Source organism: Camelus dromedarius, chromosome 15 (assembly GCF_036321535.1).
Source record: "Camelus dromedarius isolate mCamDro1 chromosome 15, mCamDro1.pat, whole genome shotgun sequence".
In the NCBI taxonomy this organism is placed as follows: Eukaryota; Metazoa; Chordata; class Mammalia; order Artiodactyla; family Camelidae; genus Camelus; species Camelus dromedarius.
Genome location: NC_087450.1, coordinates 13,415,495 through 13,442,143, shown reverse-complemented (window position 1 = coordinate 13,442,143; position 26,649 = coordinate 13,415,495). Strand labels below are relative to the sequence as shown.

General features: G+C 43.2%; 1 protein-coding gene across 1 annotated transcript in view; it reads right to left on the bottom strand.

The window, feature by feature from the left end:
• Positions 1-26,649, bottom strand: part of ASPRV1 (aspartic peptidase retroviral like 1) — a 100,063-nt gene that overhangs the window by 46,368 nt on the left and 27,046 nt on the right. Inside the window, 2 exon segments of the mRNA XM_064494418.1 lie at positions 20,199-20,300; positions 23,828-24,100. The gene's annotated coding sequence lies outside the window, so the exon portion shown is untranslated.

Here is a 26,649-nt window from a genome sequence, read left to right as displayed (position 1 = left end):
GGAGGGAGCCAGGGTTTGGGGGAACTGAAAGCAACTCAGGCTGAATACAGGGGAATGGTAGATGAGGCCACAAAGGTTGTGTTCCATGGTAAGGAATCTGGACTTTATCCTGCAGACAGTGGTGAAGCTCAGAGGGTGCTTTAAGCAGAGAAATGAGATAATCAAATTACCAGGGAAGCTTTTTCACCACCACAGTCCCAGATCACTCCTGGCTAACTCTTACCCAGATGTGCAGTCTGTTGCTTCCTCCAGGAAGTGTTCCCTGGCCACCCCTTGGACTCAGCTAACCCTCAGCTAAGGTTTCTAGGCATTCCCAAGCACCCCCCAATTTCTCCCTATCACACTGTGTCTTGATTACCTGTGTCCTGGATTGTTTTCTCTCTTTATACACTATGAGTGCTGGAGGCCAGAGGCTACGTGTTCTATGTTGTAAGTCTTGCACCCTGCACAGTGTCTGGCATAAGTACACAATATGTATTTATTTAATGGAAAAAAAACAACCCTGTGAGAAGATAACTCTTGTGGTTTCCAGCCTAAGCTACAGAGTAGAGGTTGGAAAGGGAGCACGGGGACCAGGGAGAAAGTTCCTGCAATAGTTTGAGTAAGAGATGATGAGGGCCTGGTCCAAGGCAGTGGTGGTGGAACCTGAGAATAGGGAGTGATTGGGAAAATACTTAGGAGGCAGAATTGATAGGCCTGGGTGGTTAGATGATGGAAGTAATGGGGCCAAGTAAGGGGAGCAGGGCTCCTAGGCTTCTGGCTTAAGTAGTTGAGTGGCTGAAGGATTAACCAAGGCTGGCTATTCGGGAAAAGAGGGCAATGTGCGGTGGAAGATGATGAAATCAGTTTCTAAACTGCTGGCCTGTTGACATGCCTATAAGGCATACAGGTGGAGAGGTACTAGGGGCAGCTGGAATCACAGACCTGGAGCCCAGGACAGACATCTGGACTAAAAACAGAGATTTGGGAGCTGTCAGCCTGCAGGTAGGTGATGGTTAAAGACCAGGGAGGGGAGATCACCCAGGGAGCAAAGGGGGAGGTGAAACAAGGAGACACCTACCTAGAAGACTGGCCGAAGGGGCAGAGGAGGAGCTATGGGGAGAAAAGGAGACATGAGAAAGGGAGGGAGAAAAGAGGGCAGCAGCACAGTTACTTGGGGAGAAGTGGCTTCAAGGACAAGCGAACAGGGTCCAACAGTGCGGAGAAACTGAGGATCTACCCACGCCCTCTTACAGTTGAGAAACAAGGCCCAGGGAGACTGACAGGTGTTCGCGCCCACAAGCTATTTTTGCCCATGATCACACACATCAATGGCTCTTAAATTATGATCTTTGGACTCCTGCGGGGTTCCCAAGACTACTCCGGGGTGGTCTGAGAGGTAAACGACATTTTTATAATAATACCATGTCTTTTTTGCAGTATTCACTTTGTTGACATTTGCACTGATAATACAAAAGCAACAGTGGATACAACTGCTGGGGCCTTAACACAAATCAACGAAGCCATATTCTTCACCCCCAAGCACTTATGTTTTAACACAAAGGCTGTCATCACATAAGAATGTCTATAATGGAGCAATAACTATTAATTTTATTAAAATGTGACCCTTGAGTGCACATCTTGTCACTAGCCTGCGAAGCACTTCTGCTGCACACTGATGTACTGGATGCATTTACGGGACTGTTTGCTTTGAGAGGTGAACTACTTGCTTTTTTCATGAAACATCATTTTTATTAGAACGATTGACAAACTATGATTATTGAGACTTGGGTAACTGGCAGACATTTTCTTTAAAATGAATGAAGTTAGTCTGTCAAATCAAGAAAAACAACTGATAGCATTTTTTGCCAGTGATAAAATTTGAGCCATCAAGTGAAAATTAGAATGAGCTTGACAGCTTCCCAATACCTAAAGATTTTGCTGGTGAAACAGTCGTAATGTTAACAAATGTGATATTATGAACTGAAATGTGTCTACATTTGGAAGATCTGCATGAATCACTTAGCCATTATTTTCCAAATGACCAATGCACGATGTTAAAAATAACAAGCATGAATAAAAGACCCATTCAAAATCCAAGAAAGACCAATGAAATTTAATATAGCTGAGTATGAGAAATTCACTGATACGGCTTCAGATCTCACACTGCAACTAATCTTTCAGAAACTGACACGTTTGTCCAATTTTAGTGACATGTCAAAAAAGATATTCACAAATATCTGAAAAAGCTATTAAAATACTCCTACTTTTTCCAACTACAAATCTGTATAAAGCCAGATTTTATTCATCTACTCCAACCAAGGCAACCTATCATGACAGACTGAATACAGAAGCAGGTATGAGCATCCAACGGTCTTCTATTAAGTCAGTCACTAAAGAGGTTTGCAAAACTACGACAACACAACTTTTCTAATTTTTTTCTTTTAGAAAACACATTTTCAATAAAAAGTATGTTAACATGTAAAGGATGTATTACTATTATTTCAAAATAATTAACTACATTTAAAGCCTTAGTTTTTAACATTTGTTTCCAAATTTGTACTATGGTTAAATATCTATGGCTATAAACCACATAAATAAAAGTTTCTGAAGTGCTCAATAATTTTTAGAGCATAAAAGGGCCCTAGGACCAAAACATTAAAGAACTGCTTTATGCAGACCACCCATTCCTGACTCTCAGTTCTTAGGGCTTGTTTCCAGCACACCTACCCCTCCCACTTCTCCATAGAATACGAATTATAAAATCTAAACATAAAATCAAAAATAAAACCCAGCTGAAATAGAGATAAGACAGCAGGCACAGTGAGCTAAAGAGAATAAGATCCTTTCCTTCTCTTCAAAATAATGTTCCTTTAAGGGCCAGGGCCTGGTATGCAGCCTGGAGAGGTCAGGCTGGGTTCATCCACAACCCCTCCCTACTGCCACCTGCAGGAGAAGAAAGACTGGGGGCAGAGGGCTGAGTGGGAGTTCTGATGTTTTTATCTCCTTTACATTCAGTATCTGATTTGACACAGCCAATGAAGTAAGGCAGATGGGGCCATTTTTTATTAGTCACAATTTACAGGGGAGGAAACAGACATTTGTGCCTTGTACCCGTAAGTAAAACACAGGCTGTGACCTGAGCCTCACGGTTGCAATCCAGGGTTCCCTCCACAGCGCACTCACTCTTAAGATGTCTCTCTTCCCCATTTAAGCCTAGAGGTCCACGATTAGAGCATTATTTTACTTGCAAGTAAGGTCTTATGTTTATAAACCACATAAAATTCTTTTTTTAATCCTCTGTCCATTGTTTTGGGTAACTTGTCTTTTTGTAAGAGAAAGTGACTGTATTACTTTTCAATTACAAAACTAGTTAAAACCAATTAAAAAGTTGAACAATGAAACAGAAGACAAAAAGCAATAGAGATAATACAAAAGCTGCTTCTTAGAAAACAGACCTCCAACAAAACTAATCATAAAAAAGGGGCATGAAGCATTAAATAAGCAATATTGGGAAAGAAAAAGGGAAGATTAAATATAGTAGAGATATGAAAACAAGAGAAGACTATGAAAATTTTATACTAATAGGTTTTAAACTTTGACTTTCTAAAAAAATTTTTGAGAAAAAATTTAAAATTACCAAAATTAACTAAAGAAGTTAAGTTTTAGCAATATTTATAGTAGTAGTAAAAGTAATAGTCTGAAGGTGTCCTTTTAAAATGCTATCCCAGGACATAAGTGCTAGTGAGTTGTTACTCATTTGCCTTTTGTGACAAAACAGATGAGTCTTTGGAGCCTAGGCCTGTCTGTCTGGTTGGAAGGAAAGAGGGTGCTGAGAGCACAAGACAGGCTGGCACTGCCCCTTGTTTAGCAACCCTGGTCAGCCTAGAGTCAGATTTACTCCCAGGCTGAACCAGGCTGCCGAGAGACCCCCTGCTTACTTCCCCAAGATTCAGCACCTCGAACATGAGATTCTGCCAGGTGGGCACAGATGTCCCTGTCAGTCTGGCTCTGCCCAGCCCCAAGGCTCAGCCTCTAATCCCCTCAGTCCTTTCCCTGTCCTCCTTCCCTCCCCTTCCTCACTTCTTCTCCCTCTCTCCTTCCCTCTTCTTCTTGCTCCCTGCCTCCTCTCCCCAATCTTCTGGTAGGTGACAAGAGTAGCTCTAGGTGTGTCTGGAGTCATATCAGGTCACACCACCTCTCCCCACTCCTACCACCTGGGACTTTCGGTCAGAGGAGTTGCCGCAAGTAGACAGAGTGCTGAAGCCTAACCCTCAGCCTGTCCTGACTCATTCCCCAAACTCATTTCTGAATCTAATGTCAGAACGAGACAGAGAAGGGGTCCAAAGGGTGTGGTGGTGTGTGTGGTAAAGGGAGATAGTTGTCTAGCTCTGACCCCTGGCAGTGAAGTTAATGCAAGAGATCTCCCCATTTACACCCTGCACTGTCTGTGGCCGAAATGACTGTCCCACATACATAAACACTACTGTGTCTCAAATTTGTCCATGCAGTTGTATGAATAAAAATAAAATCCATTCAAATATGTTACCCTGTGCACACCAGCTTGTGACCATCAGTATTATCTCAAGCAACAGACACTAGAAGCACCACCTAAGCACAGGTGTGTATGGTGGGGGGTGGAAACCCATTAAATATTTTAATGATATAAAGGGTGATTTCTTTCAGGAAAAGGATTGAGATGAGCAGTATACCCAACATTGCTGTGGTCAAGTTACGATGTCTCCTTACGGTCTTATCCATGGGAGTGGGGGTGGGAGCGGGAAGGAGGCCACAGCAGAGCTGAGTTTAGGCAGAAAGGGTTCCTTTGCGATCTTGCTAATGATTTAGTCCTGGACTGACTCTAGCCCCTGGCAGCCCCTAAGGCAGGCACTTCAGTGGACTCCTTACCTTGCTCAAAGCCTCAGGAATGGGATGGAATGTAGAGAGCAGATACTCACTATGACCTCCAACATCTAATGACTACATGCTGTGGAGTGGTCAGCCTGTCCAGATAACAGACAACTCATGCTACAGTGATACTGCCTACACTTGAGGCCAGGAACTAGAACAGGCATGTTCAAGTGCATTAATGGACATAGTGGATTGAAGAATTAAAATCTGGACTGTATCAAATATTAGGTAGTCCTTACCAAAGTCAGCCTCTGGTGAGAATGTGGATAGGAATCCAGCAGCAGAGAACTAAAAACCTGCAAGAGACGTAACACCCCACGGGCACTTCCCAGTCCAGGTTGGTATTATGATTTGAAAGGTCCCAAGGAAGGTCCCCAGATCCTCCCTCCTATCTAGTGAAATGACGCCTCAGCCCCCCAGATGAGAGCTCTCTTCCTCTCACTGTGCTTCCACTAGTCTGGGCAGTGCTGGGTGAGGATGGTTGGAGCTGGAACTAGTATTATTCTGAGCTGCTGGCACTCTTTACCACCCCCAGTACAAACGAAGGCTTTGAGAGTGAAGTGTGATGGGGTAGGTGCAAGAGTGGACGGAAGTAACGAGGAGGTAACTTTCTAACATTCCCTGCAGGTAATTCCACTGCAGCTACTTTCAGGCCTCTCTAACTATACTAAACCTATTTGGGGGTCAATCTTTGCAAACAGTGAGCTGCTTCTTCAAAGTATCCATCATTCCCTGCCACCTGACACCTATGAAGTAGGGTACTTTCAGCATGGACTCTATGCAGGCTCAAAGACTATAAGTGCTTAACTCAAAACAGCTCCCTCTGTGGGTTCCTCCGTATAGGTGGTGATGCAGTAGAAAGCCTGATGTATTTTGATGTGGTCTGGCAGGCCCTTAGAAGTCCTCCTTCCAAAAATACACCCTCTGCTTCCAGACCTACCTGGCATCTAAAGTTCCACCATTAGAGAATCCTTAAAGTAACTCAATAGGTCTCCAGGAAAATAGAAAGATTTCTTGATTCAAGGTGGGGATGGGGGATTAGTGAGAAGTCACACAACAAACCCATGGTAGCCGGAATTCCTAGATGAAGGATTCAGAGGTGGCAATCCAGCAGGAAGAGGAGTAGGGGTGGGGAAGTGGGAGGGTTGGGAGCATCTAAAGGCATCTTTCATAGTGAATACAGAGTTTTTAATTACATTGAAGATACACTGGGGGGCTTTTGCAAGGGACTGATAGAGATCTGAGATGCTGAAGACTCCCCATAAACCACCCCTTGATGCTAATACTGCAACAAGAGAAACAAGATGAGCACTAAGACCTTGGAAATCAAGACACAGGAGTCCTGGACTTGGAGGTTTGTGGGATGGACATCAAATTCAACTCCCTCCCCTCTTAGTCAACTTCGCTTGTCAGAGGAAGGCAAACACCCCCAAGGCTGAGCTGAGGAATATACAAGAGGGTCTTGGGTCCTCGGAATTCTCTGCTGGGGCCCCTTCCTGGAGGAGGCCTTGGATGGGAGTACAGGGCCAAGAATGGCAGTAACAGGGCAGAGTAAATTGTGGGCGGGACTGTCCAGTCACATGATGCGATCTCACTGCTTCTAGTCACGTAATCTCTTTTTCCCTCCTCCTCTGGTCTCTCCCTCTCCTCCTTTCCCCTCCCTTTGCACTGTTTTGATTTGGTTAAAATAGATGCAAACTCTGGTCTTTTCTATTTTTAATACCTAGCCATTACATAATCCACACTGTAATTGCTGACTTGAAAAACTACTGGCAACAGTAGAAAATCCCCAGAGTTTTAAACAGGAAAAGGATTATTACAGCACAAAAGCCTTTGGCAGTTTTACTGACTGGTAAACCGTCTGTAATCGTCACTTGCCAGTGGAAGTCACATGGGCCCTGGGAAGCACTCCCCACCTCAGGGAAAGCAGGCTGGGGGAAGGGATGAGCCGCAGCCTCAGCTGGGAGGAGAGCGCTTTGTGTAGCGAGGCAGGGGGGCGGGATGGTGCACTGGAGCTCCCGCTGGGCCCAGCTCAGAGTCGGGCTTGGAGGAAGGAGTGAGCTTCAGGTTATCCTCCCTCCCAGGGGTCACATTTTACTGCATTTGTTTCTTGCTAGAGAGTAAGTCTCCAGCATCCAGGTCCTCTCCCTCATCAACTTCCCCGACCCTCCTGTAGACTCCCACACATTTCTGGGTGAGCCTGAGTGAGGGTGAACTAACCCAGTTAAACAGATGATTTTATAAAGACAAAGGAACAACAAAGACTGCTTGTTAATCACACAGACCTGACCCACTCTTCTGCAAGAACTATTTAATTCCTCAATAAAATGACCCAATAACAATATAAGAACTCATTAAGACAAAATTCTCTGTATGTGTGTTGGGGGTGTAGGTAATGCAGGAGATATAAAAGGGACAGGGACAGCTTTCCCTAATTTTGCCAATTCTGCCACAGTTCTAACCCTAATAATCAAGGAGGGTCAGTCCAATTTGGGAAAATATATTTGACAATCTATTCAAAAAATGTTTGCAGAATGCCACACACTGGACTAGCTGCTGGGGATATAACAGTGAGCAAAACCACTGCCCTCGTGGAACTGCCAGGTCAGTGAGGGAGACAGACATTAATCAAAACATTACATAAACATATCATTACAAACCATGATGAAGAGTTCTGAGAGGAAAGCATAGGGCGCTAGCGGCATTTAGAATAGGAAGACCGCACAGGGTCTGAGGGTTCCTAGGAGACACTTCAGGGTTCTCTTTAATTCAGCATCTCATCTTCCTTCCCATTCCCTCCCCTCCCTCCTTCCTTCCTTCCTATAGTTAATATTTACTGGGTTTTTTCCTACGTACAAAGGATAATGCTAGGTTCTTTGTATATATGGTCTCATTTGATTCATACAGCAAACTTACAATTCAGCACTTTAAGATAAAAAGGTCTGTTAAGAAAAGCCAAGCCACACTTTACAATAAGAACTATATATAAAATTTATGACATGTATTAAGACTCAACTGGCTGCAGGTGACGAACATCCAAATCAAACTTTGAAAAGGAAAAAAAAAAAAGGAAAGCCTAGGCCCATGTAAATGAAACATCCAGAGTTAGACTAGCTTAAGGCAGGGTTAGATCCTGGTGCCCAAAAGACGCCATCTGGTCTCCACCTCTCTCTATCTCACAGCTCAGCTTTCATCTGTGTTGGCTTCAGAACGCCCCCTGGGTAGCAAGGCGGCCTCCAGCGGCCTCAGGGTTATGTACATTCTACAGGTTTGGCAGCCCAGTTGGAAAAGATGAGAACTCATTTCTTAACAGTCCCAGTGAACATCCAGAGGCCTGACTGGCCTGGATTTGAGACCATGCCCATGCTAACTGCTGTTCTCTGACCGGCACAGTCTTGTGTCCTCCATCCAGAACCAAAGGATGGACTTTATTCCACCAGAACCTGATCTGAGAATAGGAAGGAGGTGGTTCTCCCCTAAAAAAAATAAAGGTGCTCTTACCTCAGAAGGGACAATGACACTGAGCAGTCAAAGCCCACTCTTCTCTACTGTCCTCAAAGTTTGGAATTACAGTGGATGTTGAGACTAAACTACAGGCTCTTCCATCCCCTGGGCCTCCCTCCCTGAGGAACATGGGGGAGCTTATTCAGTGTGGCTCTTGTTGGGTCTGCCCTTGGCTTCTTGCTTTCAGGCACCCACTGGAGTCAGTATCTGTTCAGGTACTTGCTCAGAGCAGTCTTCAGGTCCCATTACTCTGTGGAAGACTTGTCCTGCCTCCATTCACTCCCTACTCAGTGCTGGTGTAGCTGGGGAGGCCACAGCTCTCTGGCTCTGATTAGTGTCCCCAGGGCTCTATAAATTATAGGAAAGGAAGGGAATGACAAGCCCTTTGTTGGGAAGTTTTGCTTCCCTTTTGGACTCTGCACTGGAAATGGCTTCCATTAGGCAGAAAGGGGAGTATCTAGAAGGTTCCTGGAGCCCAACAAATAGACCTCCATAAGAAAGATCTGGGGCGGTGTGGAATCCGTGGATCACTTTTAAACATTCTACGAGTTACACAGCACTAGAGCAATCAGATGTCAGCTGCAACCACCTTGTTCTTGGGCATGTTATAAAAGCTGCCTGGGTCCCCCTATCCAATGACCTTCCCACAATTTCTGCAAACTCCCAGAGGCTAATGCTTTTAACGATCCCTTCTGGCTCTGGCCTGCTGGACTTTTGATCTCACTCATATCTCACTTCCTGAAGCTGGTCTCTTCCCTCTGCTCTGACATGTCCCAGAAGTTGGACTCGGGGCATGTTTTTTCTATGCTTTACCAAAAATAAAAATATACACGTATATAAACAATCAAATCATTTTGTGTTCATTAGCCTTTCCTAAAGTTATGAAAAGACAGAAGGGTTTTATATTACCATGTTGCTTGGCTCCTTCACCCTCTCTCAATTGGGAGGAGTCCCCCTTCCCTCAGGAAACTAAATTCTCCTCATATTATTCAGAGCAACTCAGCTCTCCATCCCCCTTACTCTGATGTTCAAAGACCCTCAGCTGGAGTCAGTTCCACTATGAACCATCCACTCCAGGTTCCCCTCCGACCAGCATTAAGGAACAAAAAGAAGTTTTGAACCTTCACTCTCTCACCACTACCATTCTGTAATGGAATGATTTTTTCCCCCTAAGATTATGAATTGTGCCACCCTTTATAGAACAGAACTGGCTGCAGTCAGTTTTGGTTTTAAATGCGTGAACTCCTCAGCTCAGAGAAAAGACTGTTTTACAAGTCTAAAACAATTCCCATATACCTATATTGGGGTGTATGACACTGATAATGTGATTGGGGAAAGCAGTGCTTCTGTCCCAAACGCATTACCCACCTTTGAAAGACAAAGGGGTTTATGTCCTTGGACCACCCTGTGACAGAATTTCTACTGTTTCCAGGCTGGAGTACTAGAGCGTCAAACCCTAGGGAGACAGGCAAAACTAAGGTGCCAGTTTCCAGGATTCCTTTCACCTAGGTTGGTGGGTGCCTGAGACCAAGGTTAAAACCAGCTGAGAGGCTTCTCCAAAGGAGAGGCAAGGACAAATGCAAGGAACTGGTTTCCTCCCAAGACCTAGGGCAGCTCTAATAAGCCTTGCCCTGCTAGGCCACATAGTTAATTCCCTTCCCTTTCTAAGAGGAGGGAGCAAGCAAGGCACTCCCAGGGCTCAGGAGGCCCCAGTCCCTTTCACTGCATCAGAGGCAGGAGGCAGAGAGGCTCTGCAAGGCTGTGAGTACCAAAAAGGAGCAAGTCCTAGGCAAGAAAAATTCTGAGCTTTGAACTTCTTTGTTCATCACACCAAAAACTGCAACTGCAGGCACGATGGCCCAGCAGCCTCCCGGAGGAATCCTTTTAGTTCCTGGGAAGGGAGGGGAAGTGAGAGGTCCCTGAATTCTTTACAGAAGCTAAGATTTATAATACCAGTTTAAACAAATGAAAGAGGAAGAGGTGAGGATAGGGAATAAATCTCTTATCTTACATAAGGGGAAGAAAAAAGCTGACACTTCATTTATGTCATAATTAGAAGAATTAATTGTTTTTAACTTAAAGGTTAAAATGGATGAATATATTCCAAACCAAGTAAATAAAAGTATCTTTTAAAACATGAACATTCTATTCATATCACTCTGTACTTGCTTTTGTCACGGATACAGAATCTACTTCAATGTTTTCGTGGCCACACAGCACTTCACAGTCCCCCTACTCGTGGATATTTATCAACGTAAAGAACATTCTTGTCCAGAGAATTCGGTGCTCAAGGATCAGCATTTCTTTAGACGAAATTCCAGTTTATCCTGCTGTGACTTGCCTATTTGTATTCTTGCCCATTTCCTGTAGAGTCTGTTGTCTTTCCCTCATTGATTTCTAGAAACTCTTTATAGATTATAGATCTTACTCCATTGTCTATCACATACATCGCAAAACTTTTCTCCCAGCCTGCTGGTTGTCCTTTAACTTTGTTTATGATGACTTTGCCATACAGAAGTTTCTCATTTTTATGTGGCAAAACCAATTACAAACAACGTAGAAAGTACTGCTATGGAAGGAACATACTCCAAGCTCTGAGCCACACAGCCTCTTCTGCCGGGGGCCATGGAGCTGTGCTCGGTAGGTTCCTATGGTGAAACAGCTGATGAGGCAATCACTTTCTGAGCTGTTCACATCTGGTTTTACAGCCAAGGTGGTGGTGTAAATTAATCAAGTTAAGAAGGAGCAAAAAGAATGGTGAAAATTTTATTTGCTTGCTTGTTTTCATCTATTTGGAGGCTTCTTAAATGTTTGGAATCACGCACTACCAATGTCAAAGGAATCCTGAGCCACTGAAAATCCAAACATCTTTGTAAACAATAATCTGAGTTTTTCCAGACTCTTTTAAACTATGTGGGTTTCAGGGCATTATTTGCTGTCACTGTAGAGGGAAAAATACATTCCAGATCCTACAGGAATAGAAAGGTTCGAGAGTCTAATGACTTCTAGAGTTTTAAGTAAGAAACCTGTAAAGTCTCCCTTCAGCCTCTCACAGAAGATTAGCACTGGTCCAGTGTGATCCTGAACAGTTCAAAATACCCTAGTGGCTAAATAGGATTTTGCCTGCAAGAGTACTTGGTCCCTGTTACTGCAAACTCTGCCTATAGACCCAGTCCCTTGCGGAGGCATCCCACTTGGCCAGAACTATCCACTGCCCCACTACTAAAATTCCACAGTATTTAGGCCAGATGTGCAGAAGGCAAGCCTGAAAGACAGTTCTGGCCTCCTTCCCCCTAGTTGAAACATAACACTCCTTAAGGAACTTGATTTCTGGGCAATGAAGGTTCTGCCAAAAAATCATCCTTCAGTACCCAGTGGTACCAAAAGGAAAAATAGATGGTCTATCTCAATGCTGCTTTAAGACCACTATTCCTATAACCTTACAAAAAAATCTTTCTTTTGCCAAGGCCTGTACCAAACAACTATGCTCCTCCTCGCTGCTGCAAGCTACTGACGTCTCGGTCATCAAGGACTTTGGCCCCTTGATCGGGGTCTGCCTTCCCACTCCAAGTCAGACTTTTTGCCTGCTCATGGCCTCCTATATTTCCACTTCTCCTTGTCTTTACTTCTACAGTTTCTGTTCTTCAACTTCCTTAAGATTTCTAGCCTCTCGATACCACCCCCCAACATTTTGCTTCCTATCAGTCCTCTTCTAGATTCACTTTTCTCTAGTCAACTAGACAACCACTCTGCTACCAATATCCTAGACTGCCCTTATTCCAAGTCTTCCATTTGCCCCACAAAACACAGTTCCTATTTGAATACGAATGTCCTCCACTTTAATCCCCAAGTTGCTGAGCACTGCTAAAGCAATCATCAGTCATGAAGGTTGTTCCTCTAGAAAGCCAGTTTCCAGTATTAGCTGGGTCCTTAGCACCGCTCAGCTATCCTCCTACATGTCTCCAGATCACTGCCACTGGCATAACAGCTTTTAAAAACCACGCCACTGTCCCCACTATCTCACCTGCTCCCAGCAGATGACCTCAATTTCTTCTACCCAGAGAAAACAAAGCCCAAAAGAAAGAAACTGCCTCCCCTAAACCTTACCAAATCCTTCTGCCCCATCACTTCCCTCACCCCCATCAAATGAGACTTAATAGTGCTCAGCACAGTGCTAACAAAGGGTAGGAAAGTAACAAATGGTGATAGTGGTGGTAATGGAGTTAAAAATCAGCAAAAGCCTTGTCCTTTGTTCAGTTCAAGCCTAATTTCTCTACGGGTACTCAGGATACAGTAGGCCTTTCTCCCCAAGAGCCTTGCTCAACAATTTTCGTTTCTCTTTTCTATCTTCAACTTCTCCCTCTCCACCAGCTCTTTCCCTACAGCATGGGGACATGCCTGCATCTCAAAAAAATAATCCTCCCTAGATCCTGTGCCCCCCTCACCCTTCACTAACTCTCCTCTGCTCACACACAAGCTTCTTGGAAGAGTGGCCTCCCAGACTGGGTCCTCACCCTTGCCTCCATTTGCTAGCTGCAGAGGTACTATCTAAAAGAAAGCAGACTGCTCTTATTTACCAAAGGCTGCTCTTTGGAAAACTGTTTTGGAGATCAGCAAAGAGGTATAGGGAAAGGAAATACATTGTGTTGCTATTGATTCAGAATTTTATAATATGAACGAGAATAGATTTTCCTTTGTATCAATACTACCTCTGACTAGAGTATAAGCAAGACTGTTTAAAGGGTTCTTTAAGATAAAGAAACTTGTTCTCACAAAACTTCCCTGATCCTCTAGGTCCAAAAGCTAGAAACAGTCTCTTCTATTTGCTTTCCCATAGCATGTCTATACCTGTCATTTCTTCTCACTGTGTCTCAAATTACCATCAAACTCTCTGCAGTTAATAAATAATTGATAAATGAAATGAATGGACTTTACAAGTACCTATTATAGACTGGATAATTCTAATAATAAATCAATCTACTCAACCAATTAAATCAGGTCCCTGAAGAAACTCACTGTGGAGTTTTGCTAACTTTTTAAATATTAGAATTTTTTTAACACAATTTTTTTTTTTTTACTAAATTTACCAAAGTTGCATTCAGTCATTCACATCCCGTAATTTAGGTTTTCACTTATTTAAATGTACCTTGAAAAGTCTCAAATACTAAGGTATTACCATGACATTTGGTGTTCAGTCTAAAAGGACTGAGGTAAAAGTCAGTGAGGCGGGAATTACCCAAACTAAGGGATGTGAGCAGGGCATTCCAGGAGAAGGAATGCATTCCCCACCCCACCCCCGACCTCAAAAATACCTGGAGAAATGCTCCCCTAGAAGGGGCTGAGACCTTCTCTTACTGTCTCCTCCAGTTCCTTTCACATAGTCTGACTGTCAGCTCCTTAGCACAGGCACAGCTTTGCCATTCCTGGACCTCCCAAAGTTTGTTCATTTCCAAAACAAGGAAGTTTGCCTAGAAAATCTCAAGTCTTTTCTGATGCAAATAACTGCACATTACTTACAGCCTGAAAATCAATTTTTATTGTGAAAAGCAGGTTCAATGCTTAAAGAAACCCGGTGGCAAATCTTCTTGTGATATGAAGAATCTCCATGTCCCTGTCCCCCAACTACCCTCAATATAGCTGTTAGGTCACCTATATGAAACCAGTAATTCTCCTAAAGCAGAACATGGAGATTGGTGTCAGAAGCTTCTTCCAAAGCATTGACACTCCTGCCCCCACAGTCCCTCTGAAGAAGTCAGTCTTTAATCCTGGCCCAGGCAGAAACACAGGCTTGGAGGGTAAAAAGGTGCCCAGGAAAGCATATGCAAGGAAACACAGGGCAGGGCCAGGTGACAGGTTCCAGTCCTTCTGCAGCCAGAACCAGAAACTCCCAGTTTGCTTTACCCTTGTAGAGTGTGTAATTTCCAGCAGGGCTAAAAATCACCAATGGCACAAGGCCAGCGGGCAGGGCCAGGCTGGGTAAGTGACAGCCAGGGATGAACTGGAGAGGCTCCTGATGTAGAATCCAAGCAGTGAGGTGGTGGAGAGCCTCCTACAGAAGACTTATAAAGTAGCTGCCTTCTTTGAGAAATCTCCTACCTCCACGGACCTCTTCATTTGCTCCAGAGACTTTCTCAGCAGGCTGATCTTTTTAGAAGGGGAGATCACGTGACTGGGACTCAAGTGGCAGCAGCATACTGGTTTTGAAAATGTCCCTTCTCTGGGGGGTTGCTCACCAGCTCACAGAGCAGAAACTTCCCATGGTACCTCCATTTCCTCCCTCCCCACTATAAAATCTGAGACTAAGACTTGTCCCCAAACCACCCAGCCAAGCTGTAGCATGAGCCACACAGCTCAACATGCCTCAGGGAGAAGATTCCTTCAGTCCTTCCCTGGCTTGCTCACTCATTCATTCATTCACCCACTGTTTCCAAGCACAGTGACTGCCCTCTACGCTCCAAGCACTCCAAGTACTGGGCTGCAGGGATGTCTTGCAGGATTCTTAGTGGACATCAGTCTAGCAATTTGCTAAGAACCTCTTTAGAGCAGACCCTGTTGATTCAGAACTTCTGACAGGAGATAACTGCTTTTTGTGTCTATGCTATCAGGAGGGGTTAGCTAAATAATTTAATCCTATAAATAAGATTGTCAGTTGGAAAACTGAAGTGATTTAAGAGACTTTTGATTTTCTACTCATTAAAGCGGGTCCTCTTAGAATCCCTACTAGCTAGTGCATACACAAATGAGTCAACCATGTGCTTCCAAAAGTAAACAAACCTAATGACTTCACAAAAAAATTTTTTTTCTTGTAATTAATTCAGACAAGCCCTTCCCTCATGGGTCTAAGTCAAATGCTTTTATTGTATTGCTCTCAAAAGAATGAAGCCAGAATTCAATAAACCACCATGCTACCACACAAGCTCTGCACTAACCAAACTGGCCAACCTTACTTAAAACACCTCAAGCTATTTATTGACAGATTAGGGCTTTTTTTTTTTTAACCTTGAATTCAACAGAACATCCAATGATGTCTGGTTAGAGGAATGTCAGGGCCTACAAGGGACAGGGGACAGGGCAGTGACTGTGAGTGACATGGTGTCTCCCCTGGGCTCTCTTCTTCCTTCCGTCTCTTACCTGTGGGAACCCCTAGCTCCAGGCTGCAACTTTTCCTCTAGCCCTTCCCTCCTTAGAAAATTCATCTCTAAGAGATAGAGAGTGGAGAAATGAGAAATGCAATTTGAAGCCTAAACACCTGAGTCTGAGTCCTAATTCTACTCTCTATTTGAATTTCAGTCCTATAAAAGGAGCAAAACAATAATGCATAATATATGGGATTGTGTTAAGAGAAGTTGCTATATATAATGGCCTTTGTAAATGGCAGAGTGATTTTAAAACAATGTTGTGGCTGCTGTTTTATTATGATGATTAGACCCAATCCTACCTCTCCTCAAGCTCCACTCTCAAGTACCAACTGAGACAAATGCCACATTCCCCTCCAGGGTCTGTCAAGACTGCCAACAGGAAAGGGAGAAACGAGATATGACCCACCCCTCCCCCAAGAATCTCTAGAGTTTCCACTCTCACCCACTGCCTCTATTTTTACAGGTAACTTTTTCTCTAAATGGGAATTCACAGCCTAAAGAACATTTCCATTTAGATGTACCCTCTAGCCCTTCAAATTCAACTCCAAGAAACAAATCTGTCTCCCCTTCTAGGAGAGTGGTTCTCCTTTCCAGTTACCCCCATAACTCATGACAAGTAATCTTCCAACTTCACAGGGTGGACAGACACCTTGGCATTATCAGTGATTTATTATTTTTCTTCTTTATCTTCTTCTTGCCTGACAGACTACCAAATCAGTGGTTTCTTCTATGAAAGGTCCTTCAGATTGGTCCTATTCCTTATAATCCCACTGCCTACCCCAACTGGTGCCTCATTATTTCATATTTCAGGCCTGGACTGCCACTACAGCTTCCTAACTGGTTTCCCTAACCTCAATTTTCAACTCATTTATTTCATCCATTCACACCATAAAACCTTCCCTGATCACTGCTTTTATCACTATTCATTACCTAGCCCATCAAAGTTAAAAAACAAACAAAAAAAACTGGTTTCAACCCACCCACTACCCTTAAGTCAGAATCTATTTCTTACTTTTTTTTAAGCAGCTTTTTTTCTGATTCAGAAAAGATAATTTCTGTTAACAACAAATTGTATGATTTAAGAAACATATACACCCACAGCTATGGCTGTATTTCAACTGAAATAGGTTCACATGCTATATAATTTTTCAGGCATATACTGGAGCCATCTTTCTATGTCAAAAATTATAGATTTACTTCATGTACCACTGTATGGACATACCACAATTTACCTGAGCAATCCCCTATCAATGGCCATTCTGACTGCTTTATAAAGTCTGCAGTAATCAATGTCCTCATACTTGTTATCTCTGGTACACTTTTCTTGGGATAAATATCTAAAAGTTGAGTCACTGGTTTAAGAGCATGTGCATCTTAAATTTGATACATACTGCCAAACTGAACTTCAGAGAGAATGAATGTATTAACATTTATTCCTAACAACAGAGTATGAGTTCTTGTTTTCTCCAGCCCTCACCAGCAAAAAATATTTTCTTCTTTTTAATTTTTGTCAGTCTAACAATTGAAAAATGATATCTCATTTCTGTTTGTGTTTTCTGGATTATACATGAAACAGCCTTTTTCTATATGCTTTATTGGTCTTTCGTATTTATTCTTCTATGACTTTTCCCATATTCTTTTTGTGTTTTTGCTTTTTCCCTACTGATCTGTAAGAGCTTTGTGCACATTAAGAGATATGCTGAAAACTCTTCTTAACTAGTTGACATCTACTTTTTATTTTGTTTATGGTATTTGTTGTCATTGTTTAAAGCTAATCCACCACCCTTTCTCCTTTACGGTTTCTGCCTTTGGTACCACACTAAAAATATACATATATTTTCTAGTATACTTCTCACTTTAGTTTTTATGTAAAAGTCTTTAATCTATCTAAAATTAATTTTACTAGAAGGGTACAGATTTTCTTTTAAATGGTTAGACATCTGTCCTAAATACTATCCTATCCCATAGAAACCTAGGTCTGTTTCTGAACTCTCTAATCTATTCTGAGCTTGCTCCCCAACAAGAATTCTTCTTTCCAGTCAGAGGAGGTTTTTCATTGCCCACAATAGGTTTTATGTAGGTTGCTGTCTATATTCATACTGTTGCCTTTGCTGGGAACATTCTCTTACCTTCCCTCCACAGATCCTTCAAAGCAAAACCATTTCTAGGGTAAGTAAACACTAGAAACAAGAAATGCTGCCAAAAGGGAGAAGATAATGTAAAAGAACACATCAGAAGTTCTACAAATCCTCTGTGTGGCTAAGAAGTAGTGAACTTTTTTACTCTGCAGAGCCCTTCAGTGGACTTTGGATATACAGAGGTGAACTTGGGAGGGAGACTTAGAGTTCAGCTGCTTTGCATAAAAGAGTAAGAAGTATTTGGAGTGCTTAGTGGCAAGAGAGTAAGGAAGTTTTGCAGAGGAGAGAAAGATAAGATTATAAAAGACCAAGACCTGGGTGATATTAATAGTGATGAATTCTTAATGGAGAGGTGGGCAGAGCACTTTAAGAGACAGGGATAGCCAGTATTAGAATTCAAGTTGCTTACTTTGCTGCAATGTAAAATACTCTCCATTATCCCAAACTTTAATAAAGTCTGCTACACACGTAAGGGCTTTGAACTGGGAGATTTCTGAGTTCTACACCTGGGTCATTGTGGATGGAAACAAGGACAGCATGCTTGAGACAATAAGATAATCTATAATCTGAACTAACTGAGTGGAAGCAAGAGCTCAAAATCAGAGTGACCATGAATACATGAGCTCCCAGCCCAGGCATCTGGTGAATTCTGGGTGAAGGAATCAGTTTCTACAAGTTACAGAATGACACTTTAAGCTAAAATTTTAAGGGAAAGGGGTTCCAGCTAACTAATGTGTTGCACTAGAATACTCAATCCTCAGAACCTTTTAAACGGAATCAAACTACACTAGGTACAGTAGTGACAAACAGACGTAGCTGGTGGGGGAGGTGCTAGTTACTCTGCTCGTACAAGAAACAAGCTGAGGATTATATGCCCCATCCCTTCACCGCTGCACATTGTCCCAAAGGGGTCTTCTGGTCCCTACCTCACCTCAGCTGTCCTTAGTCCAACTCTCACCTCTTCCATGCAGCTCTCTCACCAGGTTTTAGTCCTTGGACCCTTCCTTTCCAGAACTGCCATTTTCCTTAAAAATCTAAGCCTCAGTTTAACCTTTAATTATTATTATTTTTTTCTGTTCGTTAACTTCTCTGTGGAATTCAACTATGGATGCCTTGCAGACAAGAACTACAATAAGAAAGAAAAGAAAAAAAAGGAAAAAAAACCATCCATACACATTCTACACATCTTATATTACACTCAGGGCCTATTAAATTCCTGGTTGGGGAACAGTGGAAGACAGTGATGCAGATACGAGTTTACTAATCACCCTGGATGGTGACGCTTCTATATTAAGGAACAAAGGAAGAAGAATAGGAATAGGAAGGAACAAGGGAATAGGGAGAAGAAGATGGGCTGATGAAGAATATAATTTGGCTTGGGACATGTAGAGTTTAAAATGCCTAAGAGCCATCTAGGTTATACTGTCAATAGTGTTTGGCCACTGTGAGTCAGGAACTAAGAAGAGAGATCTGGGTTGGAGATCCAGACTTGAGAGTTTCTGACCTATCAGTGGTAGTTAAAAATCGTAAGCACAGATGATATCACCCAGGTATAGTTCACAGAGGGAAGGGAGGAGGGGGGGGATAAGGACAGAATCTTAGGAAATGTCTTCATGTAGAGAGCCTGTTAGGGAAAGACTAGTTGGGGAAAGCAAGCCTTCTGCAGTTACAGATGAACTAACAATGATAAATACCTACAGACTGACCAAATAACTGACTGGCTCTATTTAAGATCTCTAAATGGGTTTCAAGCCTTCCTGCAAATGAACTCACTAACTGATCTTCACAGTTAAAACCATGATCTTTCAGAGGAAGGGGCAGAAATGGACAAGAGCCATAGGCCAAGGCCTGTAAGGTGGGGCTCGTGGGTAGAGGATGCTTTCTGTTGATGTTCAAAGAGCATCATACCTAAGGGACGGGTCAAAGCTGAGCCTTTTCATCTAGTCTGTTTTATGATTAGCTCAGTCAACTGAGTTAAGATCAGCCAACCAAAGACCTCACTCGTAATAGTAAAGACACATACAACAGGGTCTCAAAGGGACCTAGAAATTTCTTTATCAGAAGTCTTAGTCAGTGATTTCTATCTGCTTCAAGTGATTTTTCCTGTCCTGGTTGGGAATGACATACAGAGGAAGTGACTGGCTTCCTCTCTGGTTACCAGCTATGCCAGCTGGAGTTCCTGGCACCTGGTCATCTACCTACTAGATTTAAATGGCTCTCCATCTACAAGACGGCCCTGCCCAGAACACGGGTTTATCTCCACTGAAGGGTTGAGAAAAACTGTTATAGTCTGGACTGCCCATGAGCTTTATAAAAGAAGAGGAATTTCACAGGCAAAGTAGAAAATGCATTAATGTCACACCCATTCCATAAGAATGAGCTCCATCCCACCTGACACTGATGCCCACATGTAAAGTCAAAATCTGAACTAGCAGTGAGACTTGAGTCTAATGCTGAGATGAACAGTCCCAGAGTGGGAGAGAAGGGGTGCTCAGCAGTACTAGAGAAATCCTAGAAAAGGTCAAACCTGGAGAAAGAAGCCTCAGAGAAGTCCTCTTTACTTGGATCCAGAAGCTGATGATACCGTTGGCCATGATGGCATCACCCCATTCACCACTTCCTGTTTCAACTAGAGGAAAAGGGAAAAGGAAATAGAATCCAAATGTGGGAGAAAGAATGTAGAATTCTTACCTCCTTTCCCACCTTGGGGCTCCATTCCAGATCAGAGCTAGCCTTAAGTAGACACATAGTAAGTAGTTAAACACATGGTGTGATTCTAGCAGACAGACTGGTAAATAACAGATGCTCAGTGGGCATTTGTTGAATGAAGAGCACCAGGAGAGATTTCCTACCCCCAAAGGATTTTTTTCACTGACTGTTACATTACCTTCATCTAGAATTCCTCCATTTGAGTCCATTCCTTTGGGATAAAGCCTTGTTACCTTCCCAAAACTGTGCTCCACCAAACACTATATTCTGTAAGATCTCAATAAACATCTCTTCAGCCAAAAAAAAAAAAGGGTTCTCTAGTTAAATAAGTCTGGAAAATGTTATACTCTCTAACTCCTTTTTGGAGCTTCATAAATGCATTTTAAAAGCTCTTTTTGAGGCAGAGGCAGTTGGAAAGCTAACATGAAATTCAAGACAGGGGCTCAACTAAGCCTAATAGTGTTGTTCTAGAAGCAGAGCTGGATAGACCAGCAAGACATTCAATTAGCCCGAAGTGTAGTGGCAGAGTTCAGGGTGGTCAACACTGAGAGATCTGTGCACAGGCAGGACTCTACCTATCGAAGCCTAGTTGTAAGAAAACACTCTAGTATCGGAGAAAGGACCTGGCCTGAGAGAGGCTGGGAAGCAAAGGCCACAGTCCTTGGTAAGGGCCTGACAACAAGGTTGTAGTCCTAGACAAGGCTAGGGGGTCCAGGCAGGGCAACTGGACAGAGTTTGATCCTCTCAAGGGGAAAAGCCAAAATTAAAGGTGAAATGGAGGACAGGCCTGAGGTATCTATGAAGCCAACTGTGAGGAGCTAGGAAAAGCACTGAGATTCCCTGGGGGAGGAAAAGATGTGACAATTCAGATCACAAAGGTCGTTTGAGAGCACTGGGAAATAAAAGATGAATAGTCTACTAGGAGCTAATTCAATCCAAAAACACTGAATATCTGAATCACAGGTACTATGCTGGCAACCTCTGGCTTAGCTATTTTGGCTCCAGAAAGTTAACTGGGGGGGAACAAGGGGGAACTGCACCTCTGTATGGACACCCTCAGTGCTTTATAACTGCTTTGGACATGGCTTATTCTACTTTCCGGTAAAGCCCTATCTCAGCACAGCTCATTGGGAAATCAAGACCGGAAGTTGTCTGTGACCAGCGGCCAGAGGAAGTACCCTGCCCGTGTTGTCATCGGTGGCATCTTTTGCACCACCATTTACATCATTTCTGGGAAGCTGCCTCCTGCTTCTTGTGATCCATCACAGTCTTGTCTGAGGACATCACAGCAAACCACAGACCCAAAGGTCCTACCCTCCTTGTTACATTCTGCCTGTCAGCTGTTCTCCAGACAACACCATGACCGCACATTTAGCATGCTGGTGGGAAATCTTTCTACCCAGCACCACCTCTTGAGTTCAACAGCCTCCATACCCACCACTCTCAGCTCCTTATCTTTCCTCAGACAAAACTGTGAAGAAAATAAAGCATTTCTGTAGGGTCCCAACTTCTATTTTCAGGGCCTTTATCTCAAACCCAGTGGTGTCTCCTTCCTGTCACTATGATTGGGGACGTAGTGTTCTCTCTTCTCTGCCCCTGCCTTACTCTAGTTCTCAGAAATCAATCTCATAAATTCATTCATACTTCCACTTACATGATTAAGATACTTCACAATCTAACCCCTTCCTAGAGTCTCATCATTTTTAACAGAGTCTCAAAAGACAAATCAAGGGAAAGAAATTTCACCTGTGGAATTCCAAGCAATAGCAAATGGTTGAGGCAAGTCTGAGGGGCAGGACATATTCTTGGCCCCTGAAATTACACTACTTGACAGACCAGCCCTGTCTCTTCTTATCCCATCATCTGATACCCTTAAGCTCTCTCCTCTGCCAGCCCAGAGGCCAGGTTCCCCTGGATCTGAGCCAATACCCACTGCCATCTGGTCTCCCTTGGAAAGGCAAAAGAGAGACACCTCTTGTTTACTCAGTAATAATTCACTGTAATAATCAAAACAGGTGCCACCAGCTTCCAGTAAACGCACTAAGGCCACACCACACCCTCACCTCTGCCCCCAACATGGCTTACTCCTTGGAACACATCAACAGATTTTATTTGGATGACAGGACAGAGTTTCTTAAATAGTGCACCAGAGTTACCAGTGGTGTTTTGACACTGTGAGTTACACTACAGTGAAGACCTAGAGGTAAAGAACAAAGACTTTTTTAATCTTCCCCTACAGCCAATTGGTATCTATCCCACGTATGTTGTTGCAGCATCTCTATATATAGAACCTAGTACTATTCTATAAACAGGGTGCTCTAGTTAAACATGTCTCAACGAGCAAAACTGTGAGGAAGAGAAAGATGGTATCTCTCTCTCTTCTCTTCTTTACCCACCCTCCTTTCCTAAATCTTGTAGAGACAGAAAAGCTCTGTCAAAACAACATGGGCTTTGGAATTGGACAGACCTGTGAAATAAATCTTTGCTCAGCCTTTTATTAGCTGTCTGACCTTGGGCAAGTTATATACCTTCTCTGACTTTCAGCTTGCCCATGTACAAAAATGGAGATGATACTTTATTGATTTGCATTATGATAATTAAATAAGAAAATAAATGAAAACATCTAATATATGCCTGGCTCTAAGGATGTAGTGTTCTTTCCAATCTAGCTCATTAGGCACCCTCACGTTACTCACTGGCTGTCCAAGGTGCATGCCCCACACAACCTTCCCTTTCTTCCCTAAACCCTATCAAAGTTCCCATCCCTTAGAAGAGCTGATCTAATCACACTGCTAAAAGGAAAGCAATTCTGATAAAAGGAAGTCAAGTAAAACGTGGATGCTATTGCTGGGTTCCTATACTAACTCTGTGGGAGATGTTTCTGCATGAAAAAAAAAAGTGCGTGGAAATTTAAGTGAAAGTAAGGACATCTAATGATAAGACTCTCCTTGAAGACAGGAGACTTGTGTGCTGGCCTCCTTCCCTGCAAGCACAGCCTCTGTGCTGAAGATGAGAAACCATCAGAGCTACAGGACATCATCTGAGATTGCTGAGTATCACATCTCAAATCAACAGGTCCAGAATAGAACTTGGGAGCCTTCTGCTCTGGCCAGCAACCATCACCTCCTAAGCCAAGAAGTTACGGTGGTGCTTTTTTTCCTAGGAGGTTTCCAGCACTATTTTAAACTCTTTGGAATCAAGGAGCAACAGGATTTGATTATGGTCATAGCCTTTAAACAGCCTATTGGAGGCCTGGGCTCCACTTCCAGAATCACACCTTACCTCTCTAAATGGCCTTGACAAAGCCCACATTAATACAGAAGGCAAAGTGGGCCTGCATCTTGAAATCTCTTTCAGTGATCTAGCAAGGAGGACCACAGAGAAATTTCCACATATAGGATCATAGAAGCAGATCATTATGACTAAAAACGGCCTAAGTGTAATCACCTGGCACAACATGCTATGCTGACTATAAATCACAGTTCACCATGGGAGTTCTCATCATGAGGGACTCTAGGAGTGTGCACATTCTACTTGACTTTCTTGGCAAGCCCTCAGGGAGCCCAGGCTGGGCTCTCAGGAGTGGTCTGGACACCACCAGGGGGTGAAAGGGGCTGGCTGGCAGCTTCAGCAGATGGAGAAAGAAGAAATGAAGGTAAAGTCCAAGGTGAGGGAGGGGCTGGTCCAGGCAGGATTTTCTGACAGCATGTGCTCAGGAAGCTGGCAAAGCAGAGACAACAATAACAAATGTTTTAAATTATTTCATATTTATCCAAGTAGTCACCATGGCAAAAATTAGAATTTTGCTGGATTTTCCTTACACTTTGCTAGATTTCTTTATAGTTTTTTTGTGTTTAATATTGTTTTTGAAATAAATACTGAGGGCTGAAATTATGAGGGACATCATAATCTTTCTATTACGTAGCCCTCTAAAGTTCCTAATCTAGTCACTGGCTTCAGCAAGAAGCAAAGAAAACCAGGATTCCAAAGCTTCAAGGTCAATATTCATTTCTTCATTCAATAAACATTTCTTCAGGGGCTAGTAAGTGCCAAGTCTTTACTCAGTCCTGGATACAGCAGCAAACAAAACAGATACGGTTCCTGAGTTTCCGGAACTCACAGTCCAGTGAAAAGAGTAGAGAGTAAGATCAGGATCCAAAGCAAAAGGTCTATACTGGGAAACAGGCAAGATTCTGTGGACAGCAATGGGATGCAGAGGGAGGAAACCTCTTCTGGGATGCCAGGAGAAGAGACCATGCAGACAAGGTCCTGTTCAGGAAGATGAGCTGGGTCAAATAATACCCTTATCCTCCCACTCCTTTTGGCAAGGGAGAGAGCCACTGTGCGGGGTTGAGTTAATCAAGAACAAGTGCCCAGGGCCCTCACAACCAGGACTACTGTGAAGCTGCTCCATCTCTGCTTACAGCCATGAACTGTGACATGTGCCATGTGAGATCCGGAAAGCTCCAAAAAGAAAAAAGACTTGAATTGCCTACTGACAAGAATTCTAAGAAATACAGCAGGCCAGAAATGGGAAACATAAAAACAAGTGCCAGAAGAAGCTGGGTGACCCTCCTTCAAATTGTCGCTGACACTTCTCTGACATTGCAAGAAAATGAAAACAAAGCCTGATTTCACCTGGAAGGGTGGGGCCAAGAAGAGACCTGCTAAAATGATCAGAGTACAGCCAGAAGTCTCCTGAAAGGCATGCCTGCTTTAGGGTGTGAAGTGGGCAGGGATGAGGAAGTGCTGTGGCGTGCTGCGTTAGACAGGAGCCATCTGAGCAGCTCAGCCCCAGTACTACCAAAAGCCGAAGGCCATGGTGAGGGTGAACAGCTGATAAGAACAATAGCAGGGGCTTCAGAATGAGTGCCCAGCCATCAGAGCAGTGGCCGGAAGAGATTTCCAAGTATTTGATCTGTCAGGGCCTCAGTTTCCTTACCTGAAAACGGAGATGATAATAAGAGCATGCATTGGTTTCCTAGGGTAACAAATACTACGAACTGGGTGACTTTAAACACAGAGATTTATTTCCTCACATTTCTGGAGGCTAGACATCCAAAACATAAGTGTCAACAGGGCCATGCTCCCTCTGAAGGTACAAGGGAAGAATCTTTCCTTGCTTCTTCCAGCTTCTGATGGTTGTCAGTAACCTTATCATCCTTTGTTTGTGGCAGCATATTTCTAATCTCTGCCTCCATTTCTACATGCTCATCTTCTCTTTGTGTGTCTCCTTCTTCTTATAAGAACACCAGTCACTGGATTAGGGCCCATCCTAATGCAGTATGACTTCACCATAACTTGATTACATCTTACAAAGACCCTATTTCCAAATAAGAGCACATTCACAGGTTCTGGGTGGACATGAATTTTCAGGGGGACACTATTCAAGCCAGTACAGAGTACCTGTTATGGAAGAATCATCCTCCCTCCATCATGAGTTAGAGGCAAGACACTGGGCAGCACTAGAGCCCAAAAGGAGCAGATGAGGGCAGAGCTAGAACACAATGGGTTCTCACCATTCAGTACCCTCTCTATCAATACCTATCAGTACTTCCTAGACTGGAGTGAACAAATACCTGCTACAGTCACCTCATTTGTTTTCTAAACAACACAGAACTTGTCATTCCAAACTAACAATGCCCCCTTCAAAGCAGTCCCCAAATTAGGGCCACTAAGGAGGAGCTCCCAGAGCCAGCAGAGAAGCTGCACCAAGGAGCACAGCAGCCCCATCCCTGAGTCAGGCTGCGAGTTCTGATCCCAAACCGCTTCACCAGCATATTCACCCCACAGTTTAGCAAATGCATGACTACTGACAGAGTCCAACCATTAAATTCATTCTCTAAAATGGAGATTTGCTATTTGCTATCGCTAGGACAGCCTACTTTCAAATAAGGGGAAGAGAGAACAGATTAAAGGCTCCTACTCCTGTTCCTTCAGAAAAGGGGTTTGGGACACTACTGAAAAGAAAAAGAGCCAGACCCCAAATGCTATCTTCATATCAAAATAAATTCCAGATGGAGCAAAGATTTAAGTTTAAAGATTTAAAAATACATAGCCACACAAAGTACTCAAAGAGAATGAGTAACTATTTTTATAATTTTGAGATAGGGAAGCATGCCTTTTCTAAACATTGGCCTAGTAGCAAAAAAAAAAAAAACTATGAGGGAAAAAGGTTATTTCAACTACCTAAAAATGTCAAACTTACAGATAGATTTAAAAATTGCATGGTCAGGGTATAGCTCAGTGGTAGAGCGTCTACTTAGCAA